The following is a 17,500-nucleotide window of genomic DNA, read 5'->3' on the forward strand; positions in this document are numbered from 1 at the left end:
TAAATTCAAAATATCAACCAGAAAGAGAGAGAGAGAGAGAGAGAGAGAGAGAGAGAGAGAGAGAGAGAGAGAGAGAGAGAGAGAGAGAGAGAGAGAGAGAGGCAATGGAAGAACAAAAGAATGCGCAAGACATGATTAACAGTAATAGTGATTTCATAACGAGATAAGGAATGACAAACGTCGCATTTATATAATTGAATCCCACAGATAAAAAGACAAAAGCTGATTACCCTTCTCCTCATCGACCTCCTCCTTCTCCTCCTTCCTCGTCCTCCTCTTCTATCTCCTCCTCCAACCTCCTTCTCCTCCTCCTCCTCCCTTCCTTCTCCCACGCATTCAAATATTTTTTTTCTTCCTCTTTTCTTTTCATAATACTTCGCCTTTGTCTCAGGGTGGATGTGTGTGTGTGTGTGTGTGTATGTGCGTACGTACGTGGGCCTTTTCACTTCTCTTTACCTGTGTGCTCACCCAGACGGTAACGATCAAGTCACTGGCGGGTCGGAGGATTGGCGGGATGCTGGTGCCGCTGCTGTTGTGGCGGCAGCTGCGTGGATCGTGGTCAGCGGGCATCCCCCTCGACCATCCCAGATTCTTGACCCCTGACACTCTGGGATGGTGGGAGAGAGGGAGAGGGAGAAGGAGAGGGAGAGGGAAAGGGAGAGGGAGAGGAAGAGGGTGTTGGAGATGAGAGAAGAGATGAGACGAGGGGATGTATATAAATCTAAAAATAAAATGAGTAAATTAAATAAAAAATGAACAGGAGTGATATCGAGAGAGAGAGAGAGAGAGAGAGAGAGAGAGAGAGAGAGATAAAGGCAAACAATAGAGAAGAAAATGAAAAGCGGAGGAAAAAAACTCAACACTTGTGAGAGGAAATGAAGAGAAAGGAAGAGTGAGGGAAAGTCATAGAGGAGGAGGAGAAGGAGAAGGATGAGAGAAAATCACGAGAAAAGAGAGAGAGGGGAGAAAATTGTGGAGATGAGAAGACGGTGATAAGTTATAGATAAGAAAAGTCAAGGAGAAAAAACAACAGAAAAAAAAAAGAGAGAAAGATAAAAGAGGAAGAGTGAAGAGGATATAAGAGTTAAAAAAAACACACACCATGAGTAAAGAGGCAAAAGATGAAAAAGAAGAAGAAAAAGAGACAATTGGTATGCACAAGTGTGAGGACAAGACGGGAGAAAAACGAAGAGAAATTAACAGAAAAGGAAAAAGAAGCAAGGAAGGAATGCAGATGGCTAAAGGTGTACTATTCTAACCTAACCTCCTCCTCCTCCTCCTCCTCCTCCTCCTCCTCCTCCTCCTCCTACAAGATGGATGGTGGTCAGAAATCGGAGGTGATACAAAGAACCCTCTAGTGGTGGTGGTGGTGATGGTGATAATGGTGATAATACTCTTAATGACGAGGAAGGAGACGTAAGAAGGATGAAGATGGGACTTGTGACGGAGATGTAGTGACGCCCGCTTGGGACACTGCGCTGGCGGTGACGCTGCTGCGGATGGTGAAGGTCGCAGGTGTGGCAGGGTCGTGGGAGGGGGTGTGGAGGGGTGGAGGGGAGTGGTGGTGGTGGTGGTGGTGGTGGTGGTGGTGGTGGTGGAGTTGGTGGAGGGTTGAGGCGCGACCAGACTGGCGATGAAGACAGAGATGTCCGTCGACCGAGGTGGAGAAGGAAGAGAAGGAGGAGGTGGTGGAGGAGAGGTGGAGGTAAGGGAAGGGAAGAGAAGAGATGACCTGAGTCCTGTCCGGGAGTAAAGGAGAGTACTTTTGTCCCCTCCCATTCCTCCCCATTTCTTCCCATTCCACCTCCATCTCTCCTGCGTTGTCTCTCCTCATTCCCGATAGTGACGCAGATGGTGTGGACAATGAAGGGGAAAATATGCACCCCTTCCAGGTATGTCATCAAGCTTCTCTCTCTCTCTCTCTCTCTCTCTCTCTCTCTCTCTCTCTCTCTCTCTCTCTCTCTCTCTCTCTCTCTCTCTCTCTCTCTCTCTCTCTCTCTCTCTCTCTCTCTCTCTCTCTCTCTCTCTCTCTCTCTCTCTCTCTCTCTCTCTCTCTCTCTCTCTACTTATATGTACATGTTATTTTTTTTTTTCCTTCTTGTATTTATTGCCTCTTTTAATGTTCCTTGAAATCACTTTATTGCTGCTAACATTTTCCTTCTTCTCTCATTCCTCTGCTTTATCCTTCTCACTGTTTCCGCCTTCACCATCATCATCACCATCGTCGTAACCTTCATCATCATCATCATCATCATCGTTTTCATCATCTTCGTTGTCGTCGTATGTTGGATATCGTCCAGGTTCCACGGATCCTTCTCTTTTTTTACCCTTTTTGTACTGTTCCCCGAGTTTAACATTCCCGCTCGTGCACACAATGGCGGCAGTGATGTGAAGGCATGAGGTTGGTGTCGTGGCGTGGCGTGGCTGGGGCTCAGGGTGTGATCATGCGGGATTGGCCTGGTAGTAGAGGGTGTGATCATGAGGGGCTGGCCTGGTAGAAGTGGTGATAATGGTGGTGGTGATAATGGTTAGTCTATATTGGTGGCATCAGTGTGGCCGTGGAGGGGTCAGGGTGTTAGCAGTGGTGGTGGTGGTGGTGGTGGTTAATGGTGTGGTGATGGTATGGTAATGGGATGGCATGGCGGGGATGCTTATGGAGATGTGTTATGGATGGTATGGTAATGATGATGTGTTTATGTGTAGCGGTATGGGAGTAATGTGTCGGGTCGGAGGTGGTGATGTGGCGATGCTGCGTCGTTATAGTAGCGGTGGCGTAGCAGCGGGAGAAGCAGCAGGGGAAGGGGCAGGTGGAGTAGCATCAGTGGCAGGAGCAACAATAACAACAGCAGTAACATCAACATGGGCGGCCAGTGTTCGCCGAGGCGGCCGAGCGTGGAGAGAAAGAGAGAGAGGGAAACATTCTTGCTCATTCCTCTCTTTCTTCTTTTTTGACCCCCGGAAAGCCTTATAATACCGTGTCCAAACACTGCAAGTTTACTTCTCTCCCGCAGCAATTTATATCAGCCGCGGCCGGTCTCCAGCGATGCGTGTAGTGCTGTTAAGAGGCGGGAATTTAACGACATGAGTTGACTCGTGTCGCACCTGACGGCAAGAGAGCAGCGGGCAGATGGGCGCGGCTTGCAGAAGAAGAGGTGGCCGGCGACGCTAACGGAACCCAAATGTCATAGTGTTCTGGGATGAGTCTTTCTCTTTAAACATTTTTTCCTCCATTCTCGCACGGCAGCAGCGGGACGCCATGAAACACTCTTATGGTGGCTGGTTATCGCGACAGGGGAGGCTCCAGGAAGGAAAGGTAGACGGGGGAGGACGAGAGAGATGGAGGAATGCAAGGTGGGGGCTGCAAGGGACGTGTTTAGGCGGAGGGGATGAGGACGACAGGAAGAGTGCGGGAGGGTGAGGGGCGATGCTAGAAGAGGTCGAGCGAACCAAGTGAACTGCAGTGGAAAGTGAGGCGAGGTAGGAAGGAGGCAGAGAGAAGGGCGACGCGATGTTGTGGAGCAGGTGAGGGTGGAGTGGGTGGAGGAGGGAAGCAGTGTGAGGTGGATGGGCCGTAGGAAAGGAGGCCACAGGGTAGTGATGGAGGTGGAACGAGTCTGAGGAGAGGTGAGGCAGGTGGAGGAGATGAGGGCGTGGAGGCTGGGAGAGTTATGGGAAGAAGGTGGATGAGAGTGATGAAGAGTTGAACGAGTGTTGGAATGGAGCAGGAGAGTGGAGGCGCCCCGGGGAGAACACCCGCATCTACACTGTCATGGGTGGAGGGAGACGTGTGTGGATAATTTTTCATATTTATATTCAACCCATTTATATATATTTTAGTCGTTTACTTTATTCGTGTGTGTGTGTGTGTGTGTGTGTGTGTGTGTGTGTGTGTGTGTGTGTGTGTGTGTGTGTGCTGAGGTATGGCAACCAGTCGTGAGTGACCCTGATGACCAAGGGTGGGTGGGTGGCATGGTCCTCTGTGGGTGTCAGTGGGTGGGTGGTGGGTGGCTGTGGCTGACTGGGGAGGAATGGGTCATGGCAGCAGGGATGACAATAGTGAGGCTGCGTCGTGATCGGTGCTCTCCTAACGTGACCGTCAGCACACACACACACACACACACACACACACACACACACACACACACACACACACACACACACACACACACACACACACACACACACACACACATACACACACACACACGGAATACCCGGTGTCCTTTCCTCATTATCAAGGTCATGATCGGAGCCATGCCGGGTGCATACAGAACTGACGTGTCTGGGCGGCGTTGTCACCTGAGAGCAGAGTTGCAGGTGTTCCTCCTCAGCGCCGAGGACTCCCACCCAGCAGCGCCACACGCCCCTCAGCTCCTCCAGGTGTCGCAACGCATTCATCCGCGGTGCACCGGTTTAATCAGAGTGAAGGTGCAATGGAAACAGAAAAAGGGGTTCGTTCATTTCATAATTTACATGCTTGGTTGGAAAAAGTGACAGCAATAAGAAGTTGATTAACGTTAAGCCAAGTGATAATAGTCGGTTGATATTTGTGTAGCTGTAATGGTTGCGGTGTGTTGCGTCACGCATTGCTGCACAGCGAGTGGACGTGTTGTTGTGACGCGCGCTTCACGGGAGGTGGTGGGGGTAAACAGAATAAAACCTTGGCACCCCATCCGTTTTATAATTATGTAATAAAAACATACATACATCGTTATTATGCGCGCCCGCGCACACACACACACACACACACACACACACACACACACACACCTCAGCTGTCAGACGTCGTTAACAAAAATTGCAAGACGTAACCAGTCACTTTGGCGTGGGTAAAAACAAGTGTATGAAAATATTTTAATGAGCGACTGGTGTTTTGTGGAGCAGTGAGTCACAGACTGCGGTGGTGAGTGGGTTGGTGGTGGGAGTGACGCAACGACATGAAGAGAAGTGACTTTGGATTAAAATTATTGAACTTGGCGATACATCAACTGACTGGCAACGGACGCTCCACTACTGTAATCTTAGAAGGTCAGTTGACTATTTATCTAGACTAGTATTTAATTAACCAGACTCACTTCACCTGAATCTTGTACTTTTGTTTGACCTGAATATTGGCATCAAGTCTCACAAAGGAATGCAGAGAAACACAAAGCAAGACCAAAAGAGTAACAGCCTTACTGGTTAACTGGGAGAGAGAGAGAGAGAGAGAGAGAGAGAGAGAGAGAGAGAGAGAGAAATCAAACTTTAGCACTGAAAGGGAAATGGTCACTAAACTATGGAGAAAAAGAAGGCAAAACTTTACTACCGAAAAGGAAATGGTTGCCAAACTAGAGAGAGAGAAACCAAAAGGAGACCAAACCTAAGCACAGAGGGAGTCGGTTCACCAAACACAGACTACAGAGCTTTGCATGGAGTCGCGTCTGAGTCTTCGCGGCGAGACCTTGCACATCAAGACACTTTCCCTGCAGTCGTATAAACCACCGTCTCCTTTGTCCTGCGCACCATATATTACATTTTTGGCGCTCAGAGAAGGACGGTGGGCCAGTATTTGCACTACGTAAAGCTGCTGCCACCGTAAATAAAACGAATGTGTGCACCAGCAGCCCGCCTTGGGACCTGCATGTGCGGCCAGAGGAAGATTAAGGTGGCAAGAAGTGCGTGTAGTATTGTCTGCCTTGAGGTGGAAACTGGTTCTCTGCTGTAGTGTTGCTCGGGAAGAATTATTTGGTAGAACACACATATATGTACACACACACTCTCTTCTCTCTCTCTCTCTCTCTCTCTCTCTCTCTCTCTCTCTCTCTCTCTCTCTCTCTCTCTCTCTCTCTCTCTCTCTCTCTCTCTCTCTCTCTCTCTCTCTCTCTCTCTCTCTCTCGCAGTAGCCTAGGATCATTATCAGTTGTTCTTTTCAGACGTACTAGAAATTAGACAGCATCTCAGCATAGGTTTTGTTGAATAAATCCCCCACCTCTTCCGCTACTACTTGCCTCAGGTGTTTAGTGAAGGTGTCATGTTAGAAGCCTTTCCCTCAATGCCTTGGAATGTTTAACTCCTTCAGTACTGGGACGCTTTTTTTACCATGTGGTTTGGATACAATTAGATGATTTTATTTACATTATGAACTGTTTATGGAGGTCAAAATATTAATGGTCAGAGTCTTCACTAGTTTTTAATCCCCACATAAGTTTCTAAAGCTCTATTAAATCGCCAAATAGTAAGGAGGACGAATATGAAAACACGTCATGGTACTGAAGAGAGAGAGAGAGAGAGAGAGAGAGAGAGAGAGAGAGTCAATTATGTGGACTTCATACATCTCTTTCTCTCATATATACATAATCACAAGTAATAAGATAACATTCAGTAGCAAGCATAGCCAATAAACAATTTCCCAAGTCATCCCAATGTACGTACACTCTCACCACTATGTTCTCGAGCATCTTGTCACGACGGATATGAAAATATGGAGTGGTTGGTATGCCTACCTGGTAATGATGACTGGCTTAACTCTCATTGCTTGATATTATATTTTCTCATGATTCTTTTCAAATCCTTATTTTTGTACTGAAGTATGTTGAATATTCTTACAGCCTATGAAATACAAAAAAAAATTATTCTCTATTGAATTTCTAAATAATATCTTTATACTATTTTGAATACTTCCAAAAGATGGCCAGAGCAGTGAAGGGTTGAAAGTAGCGCCACTGGAATATGGTGCGTTTCATTCTATCATATTACGTATGCTTGAATTAATTGTGGAAAAGTGTACACATCAGACCTTTAGGGATATTTGTCTCAGAACTCTCTCTTCGTTTAGCTCAGAATGTTTGGTGTTTGCAGACTCCGATGATTTTTAGGATGGAAGGAACAAAACAAAAAACTCAAGTCACTGTAAATATTAACACGCCTCTACACATGAGTACTTCGAACATTTAGTTACTAGTGAACTTCATCCTGCATTTCTCTACCTCTGTGTCTTATTTGCTGGCCGATTAGTTCTTATTTTGTTCTTGTTTATGCCAAGAAAGCCTGCCAGTTGCCTAAACTTCCTGTGATTGACGAGATATTGGAGGTGAAGCTTCATCCGACTTTAGACTTCTTGTTCTTGCGCCCACAGAAGCTTTTGTTTAGTTTTCTTAAGATTTGTAGTTCCTCCGCAAATGAATAACTAGGTACTCTCCATGTTAATCTCTTCAGTACTATAGGAAGCGTTTTTACCTTGAGATTTGTGAGATTAGACCATTTTATTGACATTAGCAAGGATCTATGGAGGTCAGAAAGTTAATGGCCAGAGTCTTCACTATTTTAATCCCCCACATGAGTTTTAGAAGCTGCATAAAATCACCAAATAGTAACTAGAATGAATACGGAAACTCGTAATGGTACTCAAAGGGTTAAGCTGCACTACTAATGGAACAGATGGTGTGAGACTAACTGCGGATGTGTGTGTGTGTGTGTGTGTGTGTGTGTGTGTGTGTGTGTGTGAGACTTGCGATGTTCAGTCTAGCCTTCATTAAACGTTTCGACGTCGTAACTTGGACCTGTTGCAGTAGCCATTAGTGGAAGTTATTGGGCCTTTGTGTGAGGCCGTGTCTTAACTGCGATAATGGTCTGACTCGTAATGTTCAGTTTAACTTTACTCGTAAATGTTTTGGAGTCTTTCCTCCAATAATTTCAATAAACTTTTGCGGGAGTTACTGGAGACTTCAATTGTGTCCGTATGATCCTGGTGGTAGTTTGACAAGGTTCTACACCGTCAGTGCGCAAAACGACCATGAAAACTCGCATGAACTTGAACATGGCTGTAGTGTTAGAGAAATAGTCATTAGGAAAGTCAAGAATGTTTAATTAAGAAAGCGCTCCTGAGTCTTCAGTAAATCAGAACGCCTCTCTCTCTCTCTCTCTCTCTCTCTCTCTCTCTCTCTCTCTCTCTCTCTCTCTTGATATTTTAATGAATTGTGGTTATTAGCGGACCCTGACTGGCTGATGACGCTCGGAGGACGACACTACCGTTACAAACCGTCAGGAGGGAGGCGGGGGCAGGGAGTGCAAGGGCAGGGCAGCAGGGGGAGCAAGGGGTAGGGACAGGGAGGGGCAGAGGAGCCACATGGAGCAGAGTCCAGATAATGATCTATCGATGACGACCGTTGTTTTTTTTTTTCTTCATGCTAATTAAGTTCATGCCAAACCATCTGTGCATATTAACGGAGTACACTCATATTTCTTCTCTTCATCATCATCATCATCATCTTCTTCTTCTTCTTCTTCTTCTTCTTCTTCTTCTTCTTCTTCTTCTTCTTCTTCTTCTTCTTCTTCTTCTTCTTCTTCTTCTTCTTCTTCTTCTTCTTCTTCTTCTTCTTCTTCTTCTTCTTCTTCTTCTTCTTCTTCTTCTTCTTCTTCTTCTTCTTCTTCTTCTTCTTCTTCTTCTTCTTCTTCTTCTTCTTCTTCTTCTTCTTCTTCTTCTTCTTCTTCTTCTTCTTCTTCTTCTTCTTCTTCTTCTTCTTCTTCTTCTTCTTCTTCTTCTTCTTCTTCTTCTTCTTCTTCTTCTTCTTCTTCTTCTTCTTCTTCTTCTTCTTCTTCTTCTTCTTCTTCTTCTTCTTCTTCTTCTTCTTCTTCTTCTTCTTCTTCTTCTTCTTCTTCTTCTTCTTCTTCTTCTTCTTCTTCTTCTTCTTCTTCTTCTTCTTCTTCTTCTTCTTCTTCTTCTTCTTCTTCTTCTTCTTCTTCTTCTTCTTCTTCTTCTTCTTCTTCTTCTTCTTCTTCTTCTTCTTCTTCTTCTTCTTCTTGTTGTTGTTGCTTTTGTTGTTGTTGTTGTCGTCCTTCTTTGTTGTCTTCTTCTTCTTCTTCTTCTTCTTCTTCTTCTTCTTCTTCTTCTTCTTCTTCTTCTTCTTCTTCTTCTTCTGTTGTGTTGTTGTTGTTGCTGTGTTGTTGTTGTCGTCCTTCTTTGTTGTCTTCTTCTTCTTCTTCTTCTGTGTGTGTGTGTGTGTGTGTGTGTGTGTGTGTGTGTGTGTTTATGTATGTACATACGTTCATCTGTCTGTCTGTCTGTCTGTCTGTCTGCCTGTTTGCCTGTCACTTGGGCGCGTGTGTGATTTATGAGTGTGTTGTGTACGTACGTTTGCCGTGTGATGGAATTTCATTTGAATTGTTTGATCCCGAGGCCAAGGAACCGTGGAGGGTCTTAGGTGATGACTGTTTGGTGCCCAGGCTGCGTCGGTGAGTCGAATTGAGTACCTGCGTGCGTGCGGGAGGCGGAAGACATGAAAACACGATAGCGGGACAGAAAGGAGCGGAGATTGATTGACGTTTAGACAAATTTAATGTTTCCCCGCGGCACGCCAACTTGAGTCTCCATCACGACTCACGGAAACATTTATCTGCGTGCTTTAAGTTTTTATCTCCAGGAATCGTAAAGAAAAATGTTTAGACTTTAAAATTAATAAATGAAAAGCACGTGAACTGTAATGAAAGTAAGTGTTAAGTTGAGAAATTAGAAAAGTAAATATATTTTTGTCATGTTATCGGGTGGAGTGAGAGGGAGAGTGGGAGAGAAAGGTGGGATTGGTCCAGGGAGAGGTGAAAGCAAGATGCGAGAGAAAGGGGAAGAAAGTGAGAGTAAGAGTATGAATGGAGCAATAGTTATGTCCTGCTGGCTTCTGGAAAGTGGGTGTGTGTGTTGTTTGTGTGTTTGCGTGTGTGTGTGTGTGTGTGTGTGTGTGTGTGTGTGTGTGTGTGTGTGTGTGTGTGTGTGTGTGTGTGTGTGTGTGTGTGTGTGTGTGTGTGTGTGTGTGTGTGTTTGTGATGTCTTGGTGTGTTGTTGCTATTTCTTCTGGACCTCCAGCCTCTACATTCTTTGTATTTCATATGACAGTCACATAAGCAGTTCTGGACGTGTTACTGAAATGAAATAGTGAATGGAGACCAGACGACTCGCACAGACGCACTTTGGCTGTGTGTGTGTGTGTGTGTGTGTGTGTGTGTGTGTGTGTGTGTGTGTGTGTGTGTGTGTGTGTGTGTGCGTGTGCGTGTGCGTGTGTGCGTGCGCGCTTAAATCTGGCCTGCCTTCAACATATTTACCAGTGTTACGTCGACATTTTAAGCATTTACCACACGGGTAAATGGACACGTCAGGAAACAAGCATAGTTACTCCTGCACGTTCAGTTTTCTTTCGTCCTGATGCAGCGTCTGCGGAAAGCAAGGAGAGCTTCCTACAATATCTCTAGTGTTCCTTCTATGTTGCATCCTCATGCGTGGCTAAGATTCAAATAGCGGCCATTTCTCTTTCAGCCTATCATGTGAGACAAATAAGGCAAGCAGACAGCATGAATGAAGCGCGCCTCGAAGCTGCACGAGTCGCCGTGTAGGGAAGACAGCGGCAGGAGTCACTCTGGTATACATGGCACCGCGGCAACCACCATTTGGCTTGTCTGACGCGAAACCTGCCGGTTGTTGACCTCAGTTGCTATGTTCCACAGCACACACACACACACACACACACACACACACACACACACACACACACACACACACACACACACACACACACACACTGGTGTTCCGTTATCAAAGCTCATATTAATGACAGCATGTTTCCGTTGCCATAAAACATTTATTGCACTTGTCAATACGTAGAGCTCAAGTGACCACAGGAACGCGACGAGAAAACACTCATATTATGACACAGTGCTCCCGTAACCCGCGGCCGCCGGCACTGGTGGGCTGTGTGCTAGGCGGGCCCAGCAGAAAGACTAGTTTGACTGCTAGCTGTCAGTACGCAGCGTGTAGAGCGTTCGCCACGTAAGGAAATTATGTCTCAGTTGCAGAAGGCAAATTCACGGCCACGCATTTCTGAAGAACAGTTACGCAGCCACCAACCAACCTTTACAATAGTGCCAAGCTTGAAATGGAAACATGTTTTGCCATCAGTCATAATGCGGGAGAACATTGTTGCTGTCAGTCATACAGTGGCAGTACCAGACAGCCGCTAAGCTCCCAGTCCTACCTCTCGGACACAATCCTTCCGCGGCTGGCAAAACAACACACAGTAACCGAAGACCGTGCGTCCGTTGGTTCGACTCGTTGGGCACAGACGGTGTTCATGTGGCGGCGGCGAGGCGGCCTGGCCCAGGGGTCACTACGCGGCCACTGCTCAGCGTGCCCCTCTCCACCACTCCTCCACCTCTCGCCCTTCCGCCCACGCCCAAATACGGGGAGTACGTCTCGGGCAGCTCGGACGTGCCCCGTTAGAGGTCGAGGGAGGTCGCCCGAGGAACCGACTCGCGCCTCTGCTTCCCTTCTGGGCTTTGTATGGCAGAGAAGCAAAGTCATTGAGGCACTGTTGTTGTTTTATTCGTGTCTTTATTGTTGTTGTCGTTGATGTTGTTGTTTGCATTGATGGTAATAATGATGGTGACGATAATAACGATGACCCTGCTGCTATTTCTTGTTGCTGTTGCCGCTGTTTGTCTAATCATCTTTCTGTTTGTGTCGCCATCGCTTCACCTCCCTCATCATTAATCTGGCATCTCCGTCACCGCTCACAGCTGGGGAGGGACAGAATACAAACAGCAGGGTTCCTGTACCCTGCGACGAGACAGCCGGCGAGGAAGAGAGTACACTGAAGAGGGAGAGTTGCTGCCGAGAGAGAGGGATGGAGTCGGCAAGCTTGGAGGGGAAGGGGGGGAGAGAGGGAGACTTTATATATTGCTGGGAGCTTAATGAGACGACTGACTTCCAATTACGATCATTAGCACCTCGGCGTTCTGGTTCAGCGATGGCCGCGGCGCTACGAAGTATTGTGTCGGCAGTCACGATTTTGCTTCACTTTTTCATAAATTCTCACTCCCAGTCCGCCAAGGGTCTTGCCTTCGAGTCCTGGTTCGTGACTGGCTGTTGTTAACGACTTTGCGATGAGGAATGAACCTTTGAGCTGCCCGTCAAGGATATTACAGAACCCCGATCCTCTCTCTTCTCCCAGTCCCTCGCTGGAAGCATCGCCCCGTCCAACTTACACACTACTTCACTGCTCTCTCACACCCAGTCCTCCTTGCTTCTCCTCCTCCTCCTCCTCCTCCTCCTCCTCCTCCTCCTCCTCCTCCTCCTCCTCCTTGTGTGACTTCGTTCCTGAACTTGAACTTGGAATGCCGCTGACCGTTCTCGCCGCCCCCTGACCCTGTGACCCTGAGAGCCTCGTCCACCGGCATGACTTAATGTTCCTCTGGGAGTGTGTTCGGCCTTTGTTCCTCCATCACGGCGTTGAGGATACCGAGTGTTATCCCGCTGGACGAGGGTCCTGGCAGGGCAAGGCTTTTTTGACGAGGCACTATTCAATCTTACTGTGAGTGACCTCTCATTTGCATTCGCCGCTGTCTCGTCAAAGGACAATGACTCATGTTTACTCTTTCTAGGAAAAGGAAATACATTTGTTCTTCCCAGGCCGTCTCATGAAATGTATTGGCACGTCTCTTGTGTCAGATGGTGAAAAGACTTTTCAGCCAGTTCCCCCATAGGTCAAGAGAGCGGAGGCAGGGAGAGCGAGCGAGCTGGCCTCACGTGACAGGGGCCGGTGGGTGGGCGGGCGAGGATGTAACGGTGTGGGAATGACCTGGCCTGCAAGGCTTGGGTAGCTGCCGTCTCCCATGAAGCTCTAAGTGAATTTTGATGACGTGTAATGTGAGCATCACTCATCCCCTCCTTCAAGCACATCCGCACACACACGCACGCGTAGGAGATGGTGTACTGTACCGTCGGGCCGGAGGAAGGCAGACGTGTGAGGGACCAGGGAATGACGGGTGTTTTAAATGAGGTTAAAAGTTTGGATATCTGATTGGTGCTGCTACCAACATGGCAGAGTATTACAATTGATACTAGAATTATACTTTGCAGTGTTTCCTTGGACGGTGGGACCCCTGCATGTGTCCTCCTCCCCGGCGAGTGATCGTCCCTCGCCTGTGTCGTGCAGGAAGGTTCATATTATCAAGTAAATTGTTCTGGTCCTCGTGTCCGGTGGAGACTCTCTGTGCTTCCCACCTCTGTGGACCGTGATTCCCTTCCATCTTCTCCTCCACCTCCTCTTTCCTTGTCGCCACTCTCCACAGGTTCCCGCTGCTTTTCTCCTCCTTTTACTCTCTTAGTTTTCTTGCTTTATATTTTCCCTTTCCATTGCTTAAAATATCTGAGAGGATGATCACCCCCGGCTCGGCGGCCAACGCTCCCCCACTGCTGCAGGGAACTCCCAGCCTTCACACTCTCTTCATATTATTGGTTTTGATAATTTCTTAATCCCTCCTCCTCCTCCTCCTCCTCCTCCTCCTCCTCCTCCTCCTTTACCCAAGTTTATTGATACACATCACTGATAGGTTTCTATTATAGTAAATTATGGGAAGAAAACTTCGCCCTTCCTAGCAAGCCAACACTTTCCCGATTTCTCACCTTCTCTCTCTCTCTCTCTCTCTCTCTCTCTCTCTCTCTCTCTCTCTCTCTCTCTCTCTCTCTCTCTCTCTCTCTGCTTTACTTATATTTTAATTCACTCATGTTTTTTCCTCGATAAATATCATACGACAATTAATTTCCTCACTCTCACTCACTCTCTCACTCTCACTCACGTATTCTCTTACTCCTCCTCTCAATCAGCCAATCGTGCTTCAATCAGCCAAGGAAAGACACTCATGCTTGCCCTCTCACTGCAGCACTCGTTCCCTCTCCCCCCCTCTCTCTCTCTCTCTTTCTCCCTCCTCGTCCTCTCCAAACCCGTCCTCTTCACTTTACTGTGTCTGGCTATTGTTGTTGTTATTGGTGGTGGTAGTCGTGGTGATGGTGGTGGTTGTGTTAGTTATGGTGTTGTTGTTGTTGTTGTTGTTGTTGTTGTTGTTGTTGTTCATGTTTTATGGTAATGTTCTCGGGCTCCCCTATTCCTCTTTCTTTTTGTTGTTGTTATCTTCTTGTTTTTTGCATTCCACCCCTTTCTTCTTCTTCTTCTTCTTCTTCTTCTGTTGTTGTTGCTGCTGCTACTGGTGCTACTGCTACTACTACTACTACTACTACTACTACTACTACTACTACTACTACTACTACTACTACTACTTGACCCTACATTACCACTGCTTCTCTCCCCCTCCCTCTTCTCCCCTCCTGCTCCATCATCTCTCCCGTGGCCTGGCAGTCGCTCCCCAGACAAACACGTTAGGGGGTTTATGCTGAACGGGAAAGAGCGTACTTTTACCATCGCCTTGATTCACGGCGACCGGTGATTGGGCGCGGGCGGCGAGGCGTTACCCACGAACCAATCAACTCGGGAGAGGAATGACACCACAGATGGGTCCGCTGATCAAACCCGACAATTTTCTAGGGAACTTTTATACTTTTTTTTCTCTTCCTCTCTTTCTCTTTTTCTCTCTCTTTGTCTCTTTTGCCATTCGCTTTTTTACTGGGAAAACCCACTGACTCACATCCAGGACGAGACACGAGACTCTAAGGGGCATTTACTGAAGCACCTCAGCGCCGCACCTCCATCGTTCAAAAGGCTGTCATAGTTGAAGTGACACGAGTTTTTAAGGATGGATTTCAAGTGTTGTATTAACAAATTTTCTACCTTGATAATAGGAAAAAACACTCTTGACAGCCCACCTAATTATCTCTGTGGCCTGGTTACTATTTCGTGACTTTATACAGCTTCAGAAACCTTTTGACCTCCACAGACCCTTCCTAATGCAAATAAAATCGTCTAATTATAACCAAAAATCATGGTCTCAGTATTGAAGAGGTTAAGAATAGTCGTGGTGAGAGAGATCAAAGCGTTTCAGAATACGGCCCTAAGAGGTGGAATATGGTAGTAGTAGTGGTGGTGGTGGTGATGGTGGTGGATTGACGAGTAAGTGACCCGCCACTAAAAGCACCCGTGGCAGCGGCGGCGGTGGCGGCGGCTGAGGCGGCAGACAGTCAGTGGCTGGCCCCTTCCTAGTCTGAGGGTGACCTTGCGAGAACACATTGGTCCGTGGATAAGCACATATTTACCCATGCGGAGATATGTAATGTACACACACACACTTGCAGTCCAGCGCACACACGTACACATACACACAAACATTCTTACTGCGGAGAGGGTTCAAGGATGGAGGAAGGGGGGGTAGGTGGGAGGGAAAGGAGAGGGAGAGGGACAGGTGTGGAGTGGCAGGCGAGGAGGAGAGGAGAGGCGAGTCAACAGCAGGATAAAAGAGAGGTCAGAAAAAAATAGGAGCAGGTATGTGAAAAAAAAGGAGAAGACGTGAAAATGCCATAAAAGCAGAAGAGGTACAAACAACACGCGAAAGATCGAGAGGAAACTAAACAAAAGGTCCAGCCAATGAAAAGGAAAGGAGAAACGAAAAATAAGAGAAAAAAAATACGTACGTGACTCAACATTCGTAATCATTAGTGGAAAGCAAAAAAAAAAAAAAAAATAATAAAAACAAACGAAATCAAAGGAGGAATGTTTGGGTGCCATCAACAGAGGAGCAGGAGGTTCATGGAGCAGGGCGGTTCATGGAAAGGGAAGTAACCAAGAGGAAGTAGAAGGTGGGATACGTGGTGGTCACTGTACCTGGTGACTCAGCGAATTTCTTTAACTTGTATAACTGAGGAAGGGAAGAAGGAAAGAGAGGGAGGAAAGAGGGAGCTATAAAGAGTGACAAGCTTGGGAGGGAGAAAGAGACAGAGGAGGAGGTGACAGGCATAGGAGAGAAAGAGGGTGACGAAGTTAAGGAAGGAAAAAGGAAAAGAAGATAACAATTTTTCAGAGAAGGAATGAAGGAATGAAGGAAAGTAAGAGTGACAAGATTAGAAGGGAGAGAAGGAGAGAAGGTAACAAACTTGGAAGAAAAGAAATAAAGAAAATAGACACACTAGGAAGAAATGGAGTGACACTGACGAGAGAGAGAGAGAGAGAGAGAGAGAGAGAGAGAGAGAGAGAGAGAGAGAGAGAGAGAGAGAGAGAGAGAGAGAGAGCGAAGGAGGAAGCAGTGGGTCGGGCATGCACAGGTATAAGCTCGTGTTCTGTTATTGCAGCAAGTGACGTCACGGACATGCACTTGAGGCGATGTGAGTGTTGTCTCAGGAGTCTAGAGAGAGAGAGAGAGAGAGAGAGAGAGAGAGAGAGAGAGAGAGAGAGAGAGAGAGAGAGAGAGTGGAAGGAAGGAACGGCAAAATATATTGGTGGAATTTGTAAAAACGTGTACATGAGAGAGAGAGAGAGAGAGAGAGAGAGAGATAACAGTATAACTTATGGGAAGGGAGAGAGAAGGAAAGAAAGGAAGAGGTATGGATTATGGATAAGAGCACGTGTAAAAATTTGAAAGATTAAATCAGCAATAATGACTGGACGTCTCTCTCTCTCTCTCTCTCTCTCTCTCTCTCTCTCTCTCTCTCTCTCTCTCTCTCTCTCTCTCTCTCTCTCTCTCTCTCTCTCTCTCTCTCCCTGGTTTATTCACCCTTACGTGGCCTTCACCCTGAATCACGAAGTAGCACCACTGTCTGCATGGCTAAAGGGCTGGCAACCTCGCCTTGACTTCAGGAAAAGCCCAAATATGCATACCTCCTTCTTTCCTTTGGCAGACGCAAGCAAAGGAGACGGGGAATATGCGAAGAGAACTTATGAGTAGATTGATATGGGAAAGAACTTGCTGGGAATGGAAATTGCTGAGTAAGATTTATTTAATTATGTTTGTAAAATTGAGAGGTGAATTGCAAGGAGTGGTGAGGGAGTTTATAAATTGAGCTGGGAAAGGACTTGCTGGCAGTGGAAATTGTTGATTGTTTGGGTGAATGAGAAGGATTGAGTTGGTAATGTTTGAGAATTTGAATAGTAAAAGCGTGGTTTTATCAATAGCGTATAGTTTTAACGTCTCTCTCTCTCTCTCTCTCTCTCTCTCTCTCTCTCTCTCTCTCTCTCTCTCTCTCTCTCTCTCTCTCTCTCTCTCTCTCTTTGTCTTTAGGAACAGGTATCTCATTAGTCCATTTTTTTTTACGATTATCATTATATTTTGTTGCTTTTGGTCATTTTGCACACACACACACACACACACACACACACACACACACACACACACACACACACACACACACACACACACACACACACACACACACACACACACACACACACACTCGAAAAGAAAAAATGAAATATAAATAAATAAATAAGAATAAAAATAAAATAGATAAGTAAAATAAAATAAAAATAAAGAAATAGCAATAGCAATAAAAATATATCAGGTTCTTATCGTGTCTGGTTTTGAGTGAACGCATCAAGAAATTACCGAAAATCTTTTAAATCACACTGAAAATAAATGCGCGCTTAGAGAATTTCACCGTCTTTCATTTGTCACCGGCCGAAATGACGACAGGCACTTAAATAATTAGATAAAGAACGATTAGATAAAAAAAAAACTTCAAAGAGAAACAAAGGAGCATCTGATCAAAAAGGATTAGAACACAAACTCTTTAGGCGACTCTCTTTTTCCGTTCCTATCG

General features: G+C 46.4%; 1 protein-coding gene across 4 annotated transcripts in view; it reads left to right on the plus strand.

The window, feature by feature from the left end:
* The window catches only part of LOC123516853, a 102,711-nt gene that overhangs the window by 66,878 nt on the left and 18,333 nt on the right, over positions 1 to 17,500 (plus strand). The window contains exon 1 of one of the 4 annotated variants that reach the window (XM_045276550.1): positions 5,004 to 5,028. The exons of the other annotated variants lie outside the window; for them this stretch is intronic. The gene's annotated coding sequence lies outside the window, so the exon portion shown is untranslated. Of the gene's footprint in view, positions 1 to 5,003; positions 5,029 to 17,500 lie in introns of those variants that run through there. 4 annotated transcript variants of the gene reach the window in all.

This window comes from Portunus trituberculatus, chromosome 41 (genome assembly GCF_017591435.1).
Source record: "Portunus trituberculatus isolate SZX2019 chromosome 41, ASM1759143v1, whole genome shotgun sequence".
In the NCBI taxonomy this organism is placed as follows: domain Eukaryota; kingdom Metazoa; phylum Arthropoda; class Malacostraca; order Decapoda; family Portunidae; genus Portunus; species Portunus trituberculatus.